Below are 20,448 nucleotides of genomic sequence, written 5' to 3'. Positions count from 1 at the left end.
AGAAATGCAGATCGCTCATTTTTTACCGCTGTTTACTACTATAGTTTATCATTTATATATATAGTTTCTAAAAGAGAGAGAGAGAGAGAGAGAGAGACCAAGCAAAACAGAGAGGGAATATGTGAAAAGGGATGTGGGAGAGTGTGACGAGATAAAACGGGAAACACAGCATCCTTGCTATGGCGGCCACCGTTATTCTAAATAGGATTGATGACCTAGCGGCGATGGCAAGCTCCAGTACGGAAAGGCCGGGAGGCTATGGCCTTGCCGCATTCTTGCAACCCTTCTCCTGAAAAATGGATGTTTCTTTCGAAGAACAGCGACAGAGAAAGCTGACAAAGCATTAGAAACAGTCAATGATATGAGTCAACCTCGACTCTACGGAGCGAGCTAAAGGACAGGCAATTGTGGCAAGGCAAAGACATTGAACGGACCTAGTAATGGTAGTTGTAATAGAACAGCAGTAAGTAGATAAGTGGAACAAGCAAAAGCAAAATGGTATGATAGATCGTACGCAAACATAGCACGAATCAGAGGTCTAGGAGGATTGAAGGAAAGACTGGAAAGGCATTGAGCATTCATGGAAGAAATTGTCGTGAGGTGACCTACAAAGTGGGCTACGAACAGAGTGTAGCGAGTATGTGACTGTAAGCCACCATATTTCTATTTAGGCTTGATTGTGCAATAGAAAACGGGCGCCTTACAGCAGGGTACTTTGTACAGAAGTGGATTTTGACGTAAGTCATGTTTTAAGCAACACGTCTTTTTAGTAGTACAATATTAGAACTCACAAAAGGTATTTCTAAGTTAACCACTCCAAGCTGGTCAAGGAATTTAGAAGAAGGCCCGAAAAATTGGCCTAGAAATCCGTTAAAATTTTTGAAAACGGCATTATTCAGAAAGCTGGTACCGCTTTAATAGGCTAGTATCGACAATAGCCTTGGCCTAAAACGTCATCTTAATATAAGCGTAATAGCTATCTATAGAAGTAAGTTACTTATCGGGAAACACACGATTTTTCAGTCAATCAATATATTTAATTTCACTTGGCTGAAAGGTGCACATACTTCGCCTATTTAGGGTGTTTGTGATAAGATGAGAACGCGATAAATATACGTTTAAAAATAAACCCATTCTATATGCTTTGGAAATGATGCCAGTTAGCTTCAGAAACAAGCTATACATGTGCTTCAATAAGACCCTATGCATACTTGAATCATCATAGTAGCCGACACAGCTTCAAATCGAACGCACAAGCAACTGGCCTGTATTTTACCTCTCTAAGTAACTCTAAGATTACCGGTACAGTCCATTAGCGCGTTTTTAACTCTTTACGTTTGAAGCAGTAAGAAATTGTGAAAGTGGTCCCGGGGGAGTCATCAAGCTTCACCATTAGTCGATACCGCGTGCCGTTGTAGGGCATTTGTAAATGTGGCTTAACGTCGATAATGGCTTGGCACATAGGAAACTGCGTTCATGTATTGTCTTTTATCGTACGGCATTCACAAACAGAACTTGCGCTCGAAGGCGCTAATAAGTTGGAGTAACTCAAGACAGCGGTAAGATAGCATCGATTATTTAAAATCGTAGTACCGGAAAACGCAAGACATACGAAAAATCTCGGAAAACTCATGTCCTTTATATCTTGTAACTATGTGGGGATGCTTAAATGTAAAAATAACATATTTTTGTTTGTTAGGTGCGTATAGTACATCGATCTAGAGTATGTGAGCGGTCTGATATGTTAACTGTTATTTTTGCTCGTAGATCTACATAAGAATAGTATGATAAAAGTGTATGGTTGACTTAAGCACGTTTCAATGTCGTCTCAGGCCTGTTTGGTGTTATTACCGCTACACGACTACTATATAAGGTGACCCGCAACGCCGTCGCTAGGTGTTGCGCCTATGATTTTGTTTACTCCTTTCGATATTTGACGTCATCGTACAGAGCGGAGGCAACAGTAAACAATGCGTGAATTTATCGCGCTTTGTTAGTTTGTAAACTAATAGTACCCACTAATATCTAGCTCTGCCCTTCCCAGTCCGTAATACAATAACTGATCGAACGGTCTTAATAGGTTTCCGTTGGTATGGCGGCCTTGAACAGCTGGGTCCAAGCAGGCCTCACCTTCCTTATTCACTTAGGCGACCACCTGTCTTGTGTTACTTCGCCAGTGGGGCGAACGAAGCGTATTAAGGAAATTTTCTAGCCTGAGGTAAATACCTCAACGTAATAAGGGTATCAGTAACCGATTTCAATGATAAAACGGACAGAAAAGTGTATTGCATCTATTATGGGATTCACAAAACAGTGATAAGACTTAGCGCAAGGATTTAATTACGGTCAAGTCGTACTACTCTGCGTTTCTTATGTTCTTGCTTAATTTATCAAGACCTTAGATCTGTAAACTGTGATTGTTTCCAACGTAAGAAGTGTGAGACGCAGATATAAACGCAACCGTGGACTCCTCTAAAGCTTCGGCTGGTTGCGCATAGATATAATACAGTCGTAGAAAAAAATCTTACAAGGTAAACATGGAATGGCAGAGAAATATGCCCGAATTTTTATATTTGCAATTGTGTAACGCAATTCTAAAGCTAGGCCCAAAAATAGCCTATCGGCGCGTGAGAAGGTTAGAGAAAGTGCTGTAGATCACCCTAAAATTGTATATAAAATGAAAAACTGTGCCTATTTGAATGAATAGTTTCGATTGGGTAAATGGGCCTAGAAAATCTGTCGTTTATCAAATGTTTATAATGTTAGTTTTACGAAGTGTTTCTTTTGTTTTAATGGAATATGCAGAGAATTTAGATGAAGGGTGAGCCTATTCTTTTTCTGTAGCGCGTGATAAACATGACAATGATGAGAAGATTGCGTCTCTACTCTAATCGGTTCTTTTCAGCGCCGAGGTTCCACTATAATTCATCCTGACCGTTTGTCGAAATGTCCATACTTGTTTATTAATACTCTGAAGGCTATTTGCTGGGTCGCCCGCGTAATGAAAACATATGCAATGTTTCTAATACATTGATGATTTCGAAAATCGCACATAACAGGACGCAAAGGTTTATTTATTTTACTAACTGAACCTATATACGAGGTCATCTGACTGGCATATGAATAAATTCAAGTGATGATGACCAGTGCTATAAGGTCCGAACCAATTCCTATTTTTAAAATATAATTTAAAATATTATAATACAATAAACAGCATTATGCCGTTTGTGAGTTCCTTCTAATCGAACCTTTGGCCAATACGTTTGCGGTTCGAATAAATATCACTCATACTTTTACCCCAGGTGATAGGACCTGCGTATACAGCAGATGCCCTCCATCACAAGCTATCCTTCTCGACTAATATAGTTCTTACGATGATCGCCATACTAATCAATACTTGATTAGAAATAGATTTGAGAAGCTCATTCGTGAATATGTTTTTTAGACGTTTAGAGTACCTCCGATTATTTTTTATCTGCTTCACCATAATCTCGTCAGTACTCAACGAGAACGTGTGTTTCATCAGTTGAAGATTCCGGAGTTTCTGTGTCTACAAAGTACGTACACGGTCCGTCTGTACGCATCTACATTCACGCGCCATTCGGGTCCAGCGCGTGCCTCGGGCCTTTCCCCGGACAAAAACATTAATTAAGGCATGCACTAATTCATATGTTGTGCGGAGCCTTTATGAGTAAGTGATAAATTATACATGATAGACATCTATTCCGGCTGTCTCGACTATGAGGTCTCTGATCGCTGAAACGGCAGCAACTGCTAACGCTGCTGGTGACCATAATCATGCGCTGGCGTATGTGTGTGCACATAGGATTGCCGCTTTCATCCATCTTATATCTTTTCGCAGGCATCTTCATGAAGGCAGGCAGGCAGGCAGGCAGCCAATGCAAATATCGCCGCATTATTTGACGTAATGACCATGGCGGGCCCCAATGCCAGAGACCGGTGGTCGCTCACGCGCCGTCTTTATGTATCATCCCCACTAGCAAGCTAGACTGAGGCGATTTGTCGATAGGTTAGTTGCTTGCCTTTTTCCGTTTTTCGTACCGTGACTGCTTGTTGTTGTCCCAGTTTTCTCTACGACGTTTCCTACCGAGTTTGGCTGATTCTGCTGTCGTGCTGCTTGCTGCCAAAGGATGGCCACCAACACGTCGGGGCTTAAGCGAACACTTGGCACTAAAAGACGCAAGGTAAGCTGGCACATCCCTGGTATCGGGAAAGAGGGGACGATGGAAGAGGTAAAAAAGACTGGAAGCAATGCGCAGGCCACGCATGGCGTATAAAGCGCTGCAATTATAGACATGGCCCTTCATTGAACACAACTGTGAAAACATGAAAACGCGAATATATGTGCGTACCTATGCTTTATATACATTCTAGTACACAGATACAGAGACGCGCAATGGGCGCACCGTTAGAATTGGTTATAGTGCTAGGGGGCGGTGGTAGGCCGAAAGAAGGTGTTTTGAGTTCTTAAGCTGGCTACTTCCCATGACTCCACGCCACTTATCTCTTCTATGTTCACTTACCGCCTCACTCTCTCTTCTACAGTTCCTCTGCTGGGAATAAGAAGCAGAATCACGGGCACAACAGACGCAACGCTGTCGCACAGCGCCCGACATAGCTGCCCGGGACAATAACTAGCGAACCATTAATAATGCAAAGCGTCAACGTCGTGAACTAAAATTGTACTTGCACATCGTCGTTGCGAACACTGATAGTGACGATGGCACAGCAGGCACAGTTTCGTTACCGTCTTAGGCCGACAGCTGGAGCGACGAACGTTTATGGGTCTGGGAGAAGGCGGCGGAGAAAACGAGCGGGTTGCAGGACGGATGGCTTTCGGTCTTCATCAAGGACATGAAGGCTTCAATGCTGGCTCTGCTATAAGCAAAGGGAAGATCCGAACGGCCTTGTAAAAAGCGCCATATGGAAAATTACCGTCAACCTTTCGTGGGCTGAGTGTACGACGAGGGAATTCCAAAAAGAACCGGCTTAAAAGGCAAAATTTTTGGTAAACGTTTGGACCCATGTCGGGCTTGTTTACTCGAGCAGCTAGACGCACATTGTCGTTGGCTGTATGTGCAACGAGGTAAAAAAGAATGAAAAATGATCGTAATTAGTTGTGGTATGTAGACATTGATTTCGCGGTCAAGGTAAAAGTTAACAGTTGACTTACTACCATGGAGGTCGGACGGTTTATTGCCCTACTTAGGTGATAGTTACAATAAGCTTCTTGGAGGAGAAAAACGAAAGATACATACTTGCTGCGGCATAAAACTAGAAAGCTCGCTTAAAATACCTATCGTTTGAGCAATTTATTTCTTTATAGGTAAGATTTAATTCTCATTCCCTTCAGGCACGAAGATGTTGAAAGCTGATGTGACCGCTTCTTGTTGTTCCGGTGTTAATTATGCAGACGACGTTTGTCGATTTTCTAAATATAATATGGGACTTCGTTTGAACAGAAACGTATACAGGTTTATGTCTGACAGAATATTAAGAGTATCGGAAGTTAATTGCCGAAAGTTTTCATAAACGCGGGCACGCTGTAACAAATGTCTCTGATGCATACAATGCAGGTTGATCAAGTAAAACCACACTGGTGTTCTTCCCTAACCAAAGGAACCACGGGAGACTTAAAATATTTTCATTAATATATCCACACGTGTTCCCGCGGTGTCGGAGATATCAGTCGCGACTGGAAAGGTAGTTCCTGCTGTATAATTTCAAAAAGAAATTCCACCCGCTCGGGTGTATGAAAAGTACATAGGTCAACGCTATAGTTCGCGAAGATCAATAAACGTTTGTCAAGTTATACATATTAAAGTATCTTTCCCGCACTCGAATTCGAGAAACAGTTAATTTTAATGGAAATTACGTGGTCAAAGAACTATTGCGTTTCGGCTTTTTGCGCAGCCTGACAACACGCCCATGCGAAGAGTTCTTATGAAAATGAACAGACACATTCCCAAAACATTTTTACTCGTTATTAAATTTCAGAGCACTATAAAAGCAGTTGGGGATTTAAGTTCATTTTCTTAATTTGTTTTAATCAATTCTAGTAAGTTCACATTTTTCGCATGCAAAAACGCCCAAAACAACCAGTTCTTTCCATTGAGATAATATGCAATAATATAAAACGATTTTAGATATGTATGCTTTATGGATCGTTATCATGACGTAATGAGAACTACGATTACAGATGCTATAATAAATTTAGTATGCACATGTACAGATCCTTACCACCATCGTAATTTCACTAAGTATATAACACCAGACCTCAAGATCTGTATTAGTCATGACCCACACAAGGTTGCATTACCCTCGGAACAACCTGTGTAAGATATATCTCGTCAAGCGTGGATTCTTGCTCGCCCATTCTGTTTCGACGGATAGAATCAGGCTGGCAAATGCGAGGCTAGTTTTACCACCAAGTGGCGTATGTCAGTTGCCCCTGTCGGTAAAATCCAGGTTAGGACAGCGGTACTTAGAAGCGGGACTCGCGTCTGCGGTCAATACGACTTCTTCTGGAAGTTTCTGCCCCAGTTTCAGATGATGTATTCGACTTTTAATTGCCTAATTGTCGAAAGGTAAAGCAGAGGCCAACATTTGGATCGTTTGCAATTACGTGGAGCGAGACATGGTAACCGAGTGACCTCTGTCAATGTTCTTCTCAGTAAAACCGACTAAGCTTTATTGAGCGTAGGTTTCGTCCAACGGCAGGGGTTAAAACCTCGGCAACTCAAAACTTCGCCAAATGGGCTGCCGTTTCGCAGAGCTTGATGCTCCAGTGTTACGTGTCCGTTACGGTCAGTTAGGGGAGACAGGCGGACTACTGTAGGTAGGCCGACGAGAAACGAGAAAATATCAATGCTAAAACAGCGGAACTAACGTCTGTCATAAAAAGGGATAGCTGAGAATGAACTATGAGATCACCTAGTAGCAGAAATCAACGTCTTATTATACTCGGAGACACAGAAGCGAATCCATGCTTTCGCCGTATGTTTTGTGCAAGCGGTAGCTCTCATTCTTATGTGTTCGAGGGACTGACTAGGACATACGAGCCTAGATAGCTACTGTAGTATTACAAATGAATGCCGTCCCTAGCATGAAACCGGGGTCTAAAATTACCGTTTTTGCGGGCGAAAAATACCCTGCTTTCTGTTGGAAGCGACACATAACGTAAAACTGTGTGAGAAAAGCACAAATAGAGGTGACGAGGTATCACGATAATGAGTAACAGCTTTGCAGGACATGTATTTGGAACCGTGGTCAATTTAGATACTTTCTTGGAACTATTAGTTGATAATCTGATGCTATTACCAATCTAGAGAATTTTATAGGATAATGTTTTGTTGTAACCTGTACATGAAATAAGTTCATATTGTGGTCAAAAACCAAATATACGATTAAGACGCAGCCCCCAGCTTCGGTCTTTCTCGAAACACCATTTGTGCTCACATCAGCCAGATAGATAGGGTCCTTGTACCGGGTAATAGATAAGTAATTCTGCCCATCGGACTGGAACGCAGGCAAATTTACTTTATTGTAATGCAAAAGTACCGTATTTTTTGCAAATTTTCAGGGATACGTAATACGGTGGGTGGAAAGCGCGCGTAGATACATGGTTGTTTTTTGCTGTATTGACTCGTGGGTCTGTCCGAAGCAGTACGAGCGGCACCATTTGAAAAATCTATTAAACCGGAGAGGTTATCTGCCACGTCTGGTGACTTGGCGTCCATTATCGAATGACTATGTAAAACTAAACACAGCCTTTGTATCCATTATATATTCAGTTTAATATCTATAAACCATTTAAAGGAAGCCAAAAGCACAGTGTAAGTGTATGTGAACCTTTCGATATTTCAACGAAGGCTGGCACTTATGGTTGCGCCGCCGCTACTCTTGCCGCCACCGTCGAAATCTGGTTTATATTTGGAACATTTTTTCTTTTGCCCTTGTCATGTGCTGCTTGTTCCGTGTACTGCTGATGTTTCTGGCTGCTGAAGAGATCGGTTATCGGCTTTCTTTATCTGAAAACTATTATCTGTAGATACTCGAATCCCATCTACTGATCTCTCTGGTGTATTTATTAGACAGAAGCGGTACAGCTCTAGCCCTCAAGTATTTGTACGTATGTATAAAAATGGGAACTGTGTCTCAATGTCGTTCCGCCCTATGTTTGTATTAACTAGCTAAGGAGAACCGGTTTTTCCTGGCACGTTCATAAGGAAATAAGTGAGTAAGAATTAGTCAAGAAGTAAGTATTGTATAATAAATTAGACGACTGGCCTTCATAGTGATTAATGATACAAAGCGATCCAAATATGTTTTTTAGAGATAATGCAAAAACAGCAAGCGTATATAATATACAGAGAGTGATGTACTATTAGTCACACTGTATAGTGCAAGAACTCGTCAACCGCAAGCAATAATGCTCACTTGGTTTTCTATATTTTCTACTAATGTTTTGCTTGGGTTTGAGTCAGCTTCTAAAAGCATCATGGGCTGTCAACGTTCATCGTGTTGACTTCACTTCGTGTTCATTCTCCTCCCGTTTTTTTTGCCATTTTACTTAGCGATAGCTAAATTCTTTGCAGTTATTGAAACCATATTAGGTATATACAGCGTCAAAAATGGCAATACGAGCCCGCAAGAGCAGCGTTTTCACTATTATCAAAAGTCGTCAGTAGCTTTTTATCGATGAACGGCTTGAAAAACAGCGTTTAAGAATCGGATCTGTCAACCGAAAATAAACAGCAGACGACTCTGTTCGCCAAAGTGGCTAAACGTTCGGGTAACAGATGGTCATTAGGTCTGCTTTTTCAAATGGCCTAAACTGTTCTCGAAAACGAGACCCGAAGAGATGAGGTCAAGCAGCTGTCTATTATTCAATGCGAATGCCCCGCTGCTTAGAGCCCGCGTCGGTTCCACTGGAACGGCCGCGTCCTCACGCCAACTGAAAAGGCTATTGTGCTTCTTTTATTATGCAAATGTCAACTTATAGTTCTTTCTTAAGGCGGCATCTCTAAATGATGGCCTTTCTCACCCGCTGCTTGGACCGACGTGGTAAACGCTTGTGGCTGGCCGCGCGAAGGCACATTAAATCCACAGTCCTGCCGACTGTACCTGTTTCGCCTAGTTCTGTACAACAGTGTGTTTATATACATATTTGCCAGGGTAGCGAGAAGGGTTATCGATTGATGCGAAGCGCATTAACGGAAAAATAAAGTTTAAAATATGGTGTCAAAGATCTGGGATAATGTGGTATCTATGCGGATATCATATCAAACGATGTTTTTATGCGAGTTTGGATTGCAAAAACACTTCAGCACGGGCTGGTAATATTTAATTTACTTGCTGTATAATTAAGTCGCGTTGAGTTTGCATTAGCGTTATAGGGATTTGTCAAACATTGTTAGAATGTCTATACTCAGACTTAGGATACAGCGCCTTCAAGAGGAGTATAGTTTCTGCAAGGATTCGCTACGCCTTGTGATTTTATTAGTATAAGAGCACAAATATTGCCCAGGCGCATGAAAAAATTGTACTGTTTGTGGTAAGTCGTCTTATTAGAGGAAGTCGTTCAATACGACAGATCGCCAAGAAGCTAATTTTAATAAAAAGACAAATAACTTTAAATAAAAAAAAAAGCTAGATGTTTCAGTACAGTACAAATTAACGAAAAGCGGTCTACTCGACTGTATTTCTATTTTCTGGAAAGCTCTCCTGAGACGCAATGAAATCGAGCCATTACCAAAGCGGTTGAGGACGGGTGACAACGTACGACGATAATGTACAATTAAAAAAGATGTGCTCCACATTCTATATAAAAGCCTACATTGACGTCGATGAACGTGATGCTCTTGTATTGAGTGGCTGCCCTCGAGCAAGATGACTGATACGTACCTATTCCGTCCAACGGAATTCCAAGACGCTATGAAACCACAAAAATGGCAGGAAGCCATCGCACCGAAGCGGCACATATTCAGTTTAGAATAATTTTATCGTAAAATTTGAAAATATTCACTTGGATTTTGGGTTTAAAACGGTCAAGACTTTTTCCGCGACCCAACATACAAACCAAAATCTGCACCTATTCCTGTTGTTCAAGTTATCTATTTAATCACTATGAGATCTTGGCTACAGAATGTCTTATGCTATAGTACTCAAAACAAATTAAGCACAGACCCTAAAAGCTTAACTTTATATATCCTAAAGCTTCATAATATGAATTTCGAACGGTTCACTAGCTAAGATTTTCGCTGAAGAAGCCATAAATTGTCTCCTCAAGTTCGGGCATTCAACGTATCCATAAGCTGTTCATGTGAGATGAAAAAAGTGAACTTGATAAATTAGTCCAACGTCATCAATTTACATCCGTCTAGCGACTTGATTACGTTTCTTAGATTTAGCCTAGTCATATAATTAACTGTGTTATTACTGCTTCTAAGTAACGTTTGCATTTTTGATTTCGTAAACAGTAGCGTTGTCCTATTTTACTGAAAAAAAAAAGCTGAAATCCGGCTCATGGACGACCGATCGATCTAGCGGTTTATCTAACCGGTCTTCGTACGCTGTTAACGTTTTGACTGATGATACAAAGTTCCGTCTCCCTTATTACCTTTGTCGCTCCGTAGAATGTTTCACCATATTGCGGCTAGTATTATGGACACTTTTTGGCAATATTGACGCCGTTTGGACAAGCCGATTTTCCGTGGCCATAGGAACCCACGCGGCTCAGAGCTAAGCTACGTGCTAACAGTCGTCGCCGCCATTGATAATACTGCACAATGATTTGGTGCTTGTTCTACAAGCACGATTGATCGTCGACTTCTTGAACAAATCCAAGTAGTAATACACAACAAAGCCATAACATGAAAGGGACTTATTTGTATAGTCATGCGCATCTATACGGCTAAAACAGATTGACGAGACCTATTTGTTGTCACTATCGGCGACTTAAACGAAATAAAGAAGCCTGCGATAGTCTATTTTTTGGAATTATGGAATCATGTTTTATTATAATCACGCAATATTTCACCGGGAAAAAATATCAATATCTACAAAGGCGGAAATTCGTTTTGTTTGAAAAACAAAAACATCCATCTCTCCCAGCGAACCTGTTTGTACTACTTAATCTTACAGCTTCCATTTCTTCGGAATATCTCCGCAGTGCCTCATACTTCATAAAAACGCTACACATGTCTTTGTAAGAGCTCAGTTCAGCGATATTTTCCTAATTTAGCACCGTATGTATTTTCTATGTAGCTATCATTGCAAGGTGGGGACGCAGTGCGCTTATACTCATCCAGTGCAGACAAGCCGACCGCTGCTGGAACAGATATAGGCGAAATTTGGGCCAATACGGCGTGCGCGTCACACGCCATATATTCTTGACCGGATGCTTTGTATACATTGTAAGTACCAACTTGTTTACGTATCCGAATGCCCCAGGCAATAGTGCAACCAATACTACAGGCAGGCGAGCGCGTTCATTAATAGTAAGGTAGAAGGAGCTATTTGAGAGCTTCATATTTATTGATTTGACACAATTTCTACAGTTAGTAAAAAAAGCTTACAAAACTGTATCTATATAATGAAAAAAAAAAAAAAAAAACATTTTGTTCCTGTCCATCTATATGATGATAAATGGTGAAGTTAGTCGTGTCAATTTCTTTGGCCGTATTCCTTTTACTAGCTTTCTGGCTTGTTCCTTTAACCTATTTACAGCTAATTTTTATTGTTTATTATGACCATTGACTCCGATCTATTGACCAGCATCGCGAACATTTAACGTTCGCCAAACGTTCGCAAAAATCGCCAAATGGTACCGTAGTACCGTACTTCAAAGTTAAATAAAAAAAAGTTATGTCTGCACAACCAGACTCGAAATACGCGGGCAATTGTTGTTAAAAACGGCCTAGCGTATCATCTTAGCATATGCTTTATGTATATGGGTCGCATGTAGATATATGAAGCAATGTTGAACATGAATGTTTATTTAGCTTTGTTGTTATGTTTTATTACTAGTGTTTATGCCGTTGTTACTGGACGCCCGTTTGTTGATACCTGATAGGTTTGTTTAAAAAGGAGGCGATGTTATGAGGTAGAACTAGGACTCGCCCTAGGAAATATACTTATTGACTGCGGGTCCGTTCTATCAGTGAATGTGACCCTTAGTCGTCGATTGAAGTTGTAGGCCAAAGTCTGCTGTTTTCATTAGCTGGAAAAAAAGAACATTTCTCCACTACGCGAACGCTGGCCAAAAACAACAACGAAGTACATTTTAAATGAGAATAAAAAAGATATGAAATAAGCAGAAACGTGGTTAAATATAAAGCTACCAAAATGGCAGCATTCGAGTAGGTAAAACTTGACACTAATTCAAGCGAACCGATCGCAGACGAAACCAAAAAAAAAAGGATACTTTTCTCGATATAACACGTTAACTATGGTCTGCTTACTATACAGCAAATCATTTTGAAAATTAGCGGGCTCAGGATTCACTTGTAGTGGAAAGAAGTGCAGTTTCTTTCCATTCCTACGTTTTGTCGTAAACAATAGCATATTTACATTCGGTTTGATAAAAATTTACACACTAAGGTAGAGGCAATTGTCTCATACTCGTGTGCTCATGTATAATATTATTCATACAATACGCTGTTTTATGAAAGTATAGTGCAGCGCACAAGCTGAACAAAACGCCCTTTATACCACTCCACACCTGTATTACTTTTCAATAAATACTTTATAGACAAGTTTATCAACTAATCGACAACGAATGTCTTTTTTTTTATGAATAGTATTTAAATTGTTCAAATATTATTATATAATATGCTCATTTATAATGGCACTAGCAATCAACGGCGTAGCTGATCGTTTCTTTTAACTAGACTGATTTCCGTTGGTCACGAAATCATAGACGACGTGCTCGAGTGAGGTCCTATTCAAATGATAACCAACCGACAAGGACAAAGATGAAAAAACTGCGAACAATAGGCACCCATCTGCTTATCTCACAAATCAGGCTCACTTCTTGATAGTGTTACTCCAGTCTGAGAGAAATAGGTGATTGCAATAAGCTGGAAATTTTCGTCGCTGTTTTTTTTTCCTAATTTACCTTTTTTCTTTCAACGCATCGTCTTTGAGTGTGTTTAAATCTCGTACAAGAGAAAGCAGTAACTAAACGCTATCCTGCTTAATGCCCATAAGCTCTTGAGCTTTCTCCGCGTTTGGCCCTGTCTAATAATTGATCTGTGCTCGTATATTGGAATTGTACGCTTGCTTATGGCCAAGTAACTGCAAGATCAACATTGAAAGGCAGACGGTGTGGACTTGCCGGTACTCGGTAATATCTGCATTACGTTCAACCCCATCGAACCATATGTGCCGGGCCAGGCAGCACTCCGAGGTGCATCTGACACGGCCCAGAACCTAGTTGGGACCCACGGGGCAGCTAAACGAACGCGTTGGTCCCATCCCCTCGCTTTCTCCCTGTGTTTCCGTGGAATTTCATTAATGCATTTCTGCATTCCTTGCCTCTGTTCTCTTTCATCGTGTCCTTCTTGCCCCAGTTCGGCTTGCCTCTTTGACTTTCTTTCTGAAGCGAGCGTAAACGTTCGTTTAAAGCCATTTCGATTATATCTATCAGCGGCGGCAGCCTCAGGAGCAGCAGATCCGAAAAGGATTAAGTCGGCAGTGTTAAAAGGCTGTCTAGCCATCCTGGAATGCATTCATTGATTAAACATTGATGAATTTAGCTCTTTTCTCCTTTTTGAAAAATGACTGCCTTGATCCTTTTAAGTCAACTAAGTTTGTTCCGTAACCTTCGTATCGATTCCGATAGGCTTATTTTGCTCGCAGCCGCCTCACACGCTCTAAGCAGACGAGATCGTAGGTTGACAGCTTTGCATATTAATCAGCCTCTGACCTGTAAATGAAACGACCTTGGTACTTGGAGCGGGTAGAACGGTGTCTGTGCCTGTTTGGACTTGAGACCGCTATTCGTTCCAGGCCCAAATTATAAATATATTCAGTCAACAGGGTATGCGAGCTTACGAATCTTAAAACACTTCAACGGAAAGTAAATGCTGCATGAGTAGAAATCGTCTCAATCGAGCAAAGCGTCGGTAAGCAGCAAATGGTTTGGTAGGCAACGCAGAGGCAAAACACCTCCTACCTACGACGAAGGCTTACGCCGCTTACCGAAGAATCCTTTATAGAGCTGCTGCTACGAGCTGCCTAGGCAAGTCGACTTAACAAACCAAGTTAGCTTGTGCCATGCATTCATTAACTGAAATAGATTTGAACCTAGTGTAGAAATCTGCATTGTACACGTCCAACACGTTACTTCCCGAAGACTACATGTCTCTAAATTGATTTAGCCTTTTAAGTGACTGCTTGACACGTATTTAGGTTTTTTTCTCTAAGTACGTGTCAAACAGTGACAGCTTGCTGGGTTTCTTGACCTATGCATATTGATCATGTTCAATAAAATACACTTACTGAACACGACCTCTTTTTGCCACAAGCTAGCGTGATACGAGCAGTTGAAGTTCGTCGTTGAAATCGTTCCCTCTTAAAGACAACAGCATATCGGACATGGTTTGCAATTAATCTGATTAAGGTAACCCGTGCCTGTTATGTCTAACATTCACGTCGCGTTTTTACAGTCTCTTTATGAGCTGGGCCAACATTATTACACCGTTGCTACGGCGCTGCAGTATTGCTCACGCTGGTTATTTACCCTGAACCAACTCTGAATCGATAAAAAAGTGAGTCCAGTTCGTCAAACACAGTCGACTAAAGTCAAGCTACTGTTTTTTTTCTTATGAATCGTCAGCGTTTCCGTTCATCATTGCGAATGCTCCCGGCAGAACACAGCAGTACTTTAGCATTTGCCAAAGCTCTTTTCGACACTCATCAGATTGGACTCCCCTTGTAGGTGGCAAGGTGCGTTGCATTCGTTTCTGCCAATTTCCACCGCAGCCTGCTCCACCACGACCGTTGTTATCCTCCACAAACAACCCTCAGGCTATAGACTCCGAGTCCCTGGGGGACACCAGACAACTACGAACTGCAAAAACGAATCTACGAGCGAACTGCTTGCAAGATTCGCTCGCTTTCAGGCCAGCCGCTGCGTTCAGCGTCTGTTCTGCTTTTTTTTGTGCTGTGTCCGCTTCTACCGTTGCCGCCGCCGCCACTACGACTGGTGCTATTCCGCTTCCTTTATACGGCTTCGTCCGTCAATCTCTTTGTATAAGGTTTTCGACAGTAACAGCAGCAACAGCGACTTCAACCACGAAAACATCAAGGGAGTACCTGAACTGAGCAAGTAGCAACGTCATTGGCCACGAAGACGGTGGTGAGAGCAGCAGCAAAGTGGCTCATAGAAAAAGGCGTTTTTCTCCCCGCGTTGAGCTTCCCGTCATAGCGACCATGGCATAGTGCTGTTTCCTATTGAGTACGTACACCTAGCAAACGTGACAGATTCACCCGTTTTCGAAGAAAAGGAGATCATTGGTGTAAGTAAGAAAGCAAAAGGATCAATTTATAGCGAGGCTTATGGTGAATTCATACAGAGCACAGTGCTAGATGGCCTATCCCTTACGAACACAAAGGATATGCCTGTTTGTGTGGTTTACGTGTGCGATGGATTCGCTGGCTTGTTGTTATATGAATGTACTACGTGTGCGCCTCGTTTTGAACTGGAAGGTACCAGCCATCTCAAGCAATGCTCTATGCGATGTTTTATCACTACACATATGATTAATTGGTACATATTGGTACTTAGGTGCGGTTGCCAAAGAGTTTACGCAACAGCTCGAACAAAAAATGGATTTCCTTATTTCCCGACAACGCATAATAGTAAGATAAAGCTTCAGTCAATGTTTGAAAACTTCCATTACTTTATGCAAAGTAACTATATACCGTAAAGGCTATAGATTTAGATTTTTCCACTATATCTATAAAGCTTTTTGCGGAAGTAACCACATAAATACTGGCTCTTATTTTAATAACAACAATCATCTAGGTCTAAGAAAATGCGTAAACAAGTTACGACCACATACTTCGCAATGACATAACAGTTCAGGCTTCGGCAATTACCGAAGACCTGTTTACCGTGTCGCCTGATTCAACTCGAAGTTGTTTGATTTCGCGGCCGTAACCCCCGTTGAGTTTGTTGCCTATGTCGTTTCTGAAGTATCAATAGTGTTACGCGCTATATATAGACCTGTGGATTAGTTGTACAGAAGAATCGATGCTTGTAAGGTTCGACATACATCCATCCACTCGTTCATGTAGGATATGTGTAATCGACAGAGGTCCTGAAACTTCCTCTCACTGCATCTACAGGCCTCGCAGTCACAATTCATCAAAGCTATGGCTATTAACTTGCACTAGTGGGACGCGCATCAGCGTTGCTCAACTCGACATCCATTCGTGGCCTCAGAGACCCCTTTTTCATTCGTTATGCCGAAAGCTTTTAATAGCTCTTGCTTTTTCGGCGGATGGACAGATAGTCAGCTTCGATAACTATGTCAATACAGCCTTTTGACAGAAAGTAATTAGACATACAGATCGCCCCTGGGGAGATTACGTTTCTAGGTCGATGTATGTGCATATATAATCAGGGTTCATATCGTTGATATTCCCAGAAGGACTCTGAGAAAGTGAAGGGGAGTCGAAATTATAGATCGAGCGAATTTTCCTTTGGGAAGTCGCTAATAAGTCATCAGCACAACTAAACAACATACTGACAGTTTCTTGCAGCATAATAAGTTAGGTACTGTCTCAAGTTCATCAAAGAATCATTCCATGGTCAGACTGATTCCGTGTTACAATGTAAATGATTTTTAGGTATAGTGGAAGTTATCGATCTCTCTCTCTAAATACATGTAATAAACATATTTTAACAAAATTATTCAATGCGTCTTTAATGAAGTATTAACGCTAAGAGTTTTCAATGAAATCATACTTTATTCCACATTGGTAAATGTTCAACGATCCTATTAAGGCTGTCCGACAGACATAAGCTGAGGCAATCTTCTTCCGTATGTTACTAGTATGGAACTCAATATTATTATTTAATGATTTGGACGACTCCCTATACCGATGATTTAGCATTTAATGATTCCTACTGATGATGTAGTAAATCATTTTTACATCATATGCCCTTAGAATGTTGCTTGGCCGTGCTGATAGCTTATTAGTGACTTCCCACATGGGAATTGGCTCGATCTACAATTTCGATTTCTCATAAGCCTATATTTTAAGCTAAATACTATTCACGAAAACAAAGCCCACTAGTTAAGGTAGATGGGATTCTGGTACGTTTCTGCCCTATGATGCCGCTATATATATATATATATCAGCTCTCGGTGTACTTTAGCCCAGGACATATTGCCTCTTCAGCAAATATACGTTTGACTTCTGACTATCTCGACTTACAAGTCTTAAAATGTATACCATGTCATAGCTAAATTGACTCGGTCTAGGTCCTTAGATCAAGATCAGTACAATTGTCTTTACCGTCGACTACAAATCAGCATTTTCTTACCAGAAGAATCTTACTACAGGTGTGTCCTCGTGTGCGCCGCATAACTGTCAGTATCGAAAACATTGATTTCTAGTTACCTCATGACGACTCGTGATTTTGCTTCTCTATTTAGATGCTCTGATAAGTCAACGCCATTTATTCGCGCATAGGGCTTAACAGGCTGTTTTTTCCACACACAAAAACCACTTGAAAAAGCGAATGAGCGCGAGGAAGGTTCGCGGATTACCTAAGTAACCACCAGGCGTGGATCGCAGACGGGTGGCACCGAAAAGGTGACCTAGCAGATTATAACACAACTTCTATAGTAAGTTCCGGAAATCAACAGAGTATAGAGGAGATATCTTGTTGGTTGCCTCTGGGAACGTGCCGAGAATTGTATTGAGCATTATTGTTATGGGTAGAATTAAAGCTGCGTCCACGCGTGCAGAGAGTGGCGGTCACACCTTGGCGGTTCTTTGCTAGACCTCAAAGCAGTTGCATGTGCTGCAGTTTTCCCATAACGAGAGCAAAGCGTCAGCAGAGAGAGCGCTTACCGCACTACTCAAAGGAAAAACAGAGAACTGCGAAGCTAAAAAAGAAAAAAAAAAGACAATGAAAAAACGAGACGAAGCAGCGACAGAAAACGAAGTTATGGATTGGTTGTTTTCCGAGAAAAATAAAAAAAATATTGGAGGGAATGGGGCTTGGTTTACATAGCTGTTGCCGTGGCCAGAATAAGGTAAGGCTAGGCAAATGGCTGAAGCTCGCTTGAAGAAACACAGTAAAAATTTCAGGGCCCAGGTTGACTTTTGGGTTTACTCTACGAATATCACTAATTAATTTCGCCTGTTGTGGTGGTCAGACTAATTTCAATTGCAGCTTCGGTTACAGGTCAACCTAAAGTAAATGCTCAAGTTGATATTGATGCGATTCGAGTCGGTCGGCTATTGTTGAAAGAGAAATCTGTAGAGAATCTTTGGAGTTAGAGAAGCGAACTACGAAACAAGACACAAGATATAAAGACGCAATCGAGGGCGGCCACAGAAACGCAAGCCAGAAACGCACCCTCACCGCACGCGCGCCCTAGATCTGTTAAACAGAACCGAGTAGATAAATTGATCACATTGCTCTGCCGTCATATTTTTCCCTCACTCCCTTACGTTTTTCTTTAACTTCACTTGAATTTTCTCATCTCTATTCCGGGACCCACATGATGCCAAATGGATGGAGACGGTCGGCAGCACCGCTTAATATCTGTTGCTTGCTTTGAATGATGATGACATACCAAGATGGGTGCGACACTATAAACATATTAGATGGTCCTGCGACTCCTGCAGCTGATTTAGGACCGCTGCTGTTGCTGCTGAAAACGTTGTTAGTATGGGGCAAAGGGTCAAGGCCCAGTTGACAAAGGTCATATACAAACCAAACACATACACACTCACAGCTATAAGCAGACATACGCGCGGACAAACATACAAATAAGCAGGCAGATAAACATACCTACACACTAAAACTCGACCCCAGACGCGGAGGAAGCTGGGAGAGATAAGCTAGCGGAACAGACTTTCGTTTTCGAAGGGCGAGTAGGACAAAGAACAGCCTGGTTGCTCGGTCAAATGGCCAACGGCAGAATAAACAGTGTCGTCGACAGTAGTCCGTTTACGCTCTATTTCGCTGACGACTCTTTCACAAAGAATACAACGTTAAGGGAAGCAGAATCTGAGCGGAAAGTTGGACACAACCACGTTCCGCGAGACATTCGCTAAAATAAGTTAGAACGATGAAGGTCAATAACGTATTTTTGTCGTATACTCATAAGTCTTATTAAAATATGCTAAAGGTTTTGAGGCAATTGTTTCGACTAAAGTTATTCATTCTAGGAAAAGATGTACTTAATTACTAGAAGATTTACAACGCCCGGAAATGCTCTTACTCCTTATATATATGTGTAAAGGACATGTGTAGGCATAGCTACTTTTGTTCCTTTAAGATCCTGTTTCTCTTTTGAAAAGCATATAAGGCCAGCCATGACCGAGATTAAGTTTAAAATCATATACTCATTCATCTGTATTATTCAGCATCCATAAAAACCAGAGTCGTTTTTCTCTACTGAATGCCGGGGACTGTACACATTACGTAAATCGTAAATATACGTAAACAGCGTTAAGTTGATCACAAAACCGCACAATTTTGTCCGAATCCGAGTGGTTTTACAGTGAGGTCATCTACATCTTTTCCGTTCGTCGGGACTCCCCCTTAAAAAACAGCTCAGCGTAGACGCATCAGCGAAATGCAGCTACGGCAGCCCGCAGGAGTGGCAAGTCAGTTCGAATTACAGGCATAGGTACACATCGTACAAACAGACAGACCCACTCTCTCTGATACTGTGCACAGAACGCAGGCCATAAAGTCCAAGGGAACGATTTGAATAACTGGTGTTTTAGTCGTTGAAATGCCGCTGTCGACAACCTCACTTTATTCGTTACGTTGCTGACGCTCTCGGTACACGCTGAAACATGGAAATCCTTGAGAAAGCCTGATGTCTGGGTGATTCTGTTTGTCGATTCCTTCGATGTGAATGCCTTTATTATACTATATTATCGTTCTACGGCCGTTTACACACAATACAGCCATTTGCTTCGGTTTTGGCTGGCTGTGTCCTTTCTTACTTAGGGACGTAAGTCTTTGGCCGCGTACGCAAATCCCTACCCTACCAGAACTCACAGCAGAGAAAGCAGTGAAAAACACTGTAAAGCTGTTTAGATATGTATGTTCTTTTGCTAGTTTAGCTACGCTTCTAACGAGGCTTCGCTATATGTACTTTACTTGGTGGCAGGCATATACAGCCTTTCTATGAGAGGGGATGTTTTGTTACGATAACTTCG

General features: G+C 41.5%; 1 long non-coding RNA gene across 1 annotated transcript; it reads left to right on the top strand.

Moving 5' to 3' along the window:
* Positions 1-234: 234 nt before the first annotated feature.
* On the top strand, positions 235-5,727 carry LOC147758348 (uncharacterized). Its single transcript, XR_015318448.1, has 3 exons — positions 235-737; positions 3,863-4,205; positions 4,567-5,727. It is a non-coding gene; the product is annotated as an uncharacterized LOC147758348 (long non-coding RNA).
* The last annotated feature ends 14,721 nt before the right edge of the window (positions 5,728-20,448 follow it).

Source organism: Varroa destructor, unplaced genomic scaffold (assembly GCF_002443255.2).
Source record: "Varroa destructor unplaced genomic scaffold, Vdes_3.0 BEIS01000001.1, whole genome shotgun sequence".
NCBI classification, from domain to species: domain Eukaryota; kingdom Metazoa; phylum Arthropoda; class Arachnida; order Mesostigmata; family Varroidae; genus Varroa; species Varroa destructor.
This window is presented reverse-complemented; position numbering and strand designations above follow the sequence as displayed.